We start from the raw sequence: 747 nt of genomic DNA on the forward strand, positions 1-747 counted from the left end.
TAGAGGGAAGAGGGGATCATTGCATTGAAGAAGGCTTTCCACGTGATGGAGGGGTGGGCTTGTGGAGGAGAGGTGGGGCCTCAGGGGCTGGACAGGGTGGTACTCTTGGGTAGGAGGACCCACCTAGAGTGGATGGCGGGAAGCAGGAAGTCTTTGAGCTGAGACTACTTTGCCATCTCTGGAGCTCAGATTCTCTCCTTTTTTCCCTTGGCCCTGAACCCTCTCTGCCTTCCCTGCAGCTGAGATCACTCTGCCTTCTGAAAACCTTCTCTGTGCTTGCAGAGCCCAGGTAGGTCTGAGCCAGGGCCCCCACACACATTCCGGCTTTTGCTGGCTGTCCTCGCCATTGGGTCTGCCAGAAGCATGCCTCCCAGGCCTGGCTACTGAACCAGTTCCCCACCCCTGAAACTTTTCCAGACTCCCAATCACTTCCTGAACATTGTGGCTGACCCTTCCAAGATTTCCCATTGGGTCACACTTTCACAGGCTTTGCCCAGAGAGATCCAGGTGTTATGCTTTCAGCCTTCCTATCAGGACTCAGGTATTGTTTCTCTCTGAGCCCACCTCCTGGTTAGAGATTCAGTTGTTCTGCCTTCAGATCCAGCCTCCTTTAAGGATCTACAAGTCCTGCCTTCCTGCCACCAGACCCTACCAGGATGCAGGAACAAAAGTTCTTTCCTTCCTCCCTCCCTCCTTCCTTACTTCTTTTCTTCCTTCTTTCCTCCTTCTTTACTTCCTTCCTCCCTC

The sequence above is a fragment of the Vombatus ursinus genome, unplaced genomic scaffold, assembly GCF_900497805.2.
Source record: "Vombatus ursinus unplaced genomic scaffold, bare-nosed wombat genome assembly UNPS02014159.1, whole genome shotgun sequence".
Lineage (NCBI taxonomy): Eukaryota > Metazoa > Chordata > Mammalia > Diprotodontia > Vombatidae > Vombatus > Vombatus ursinus.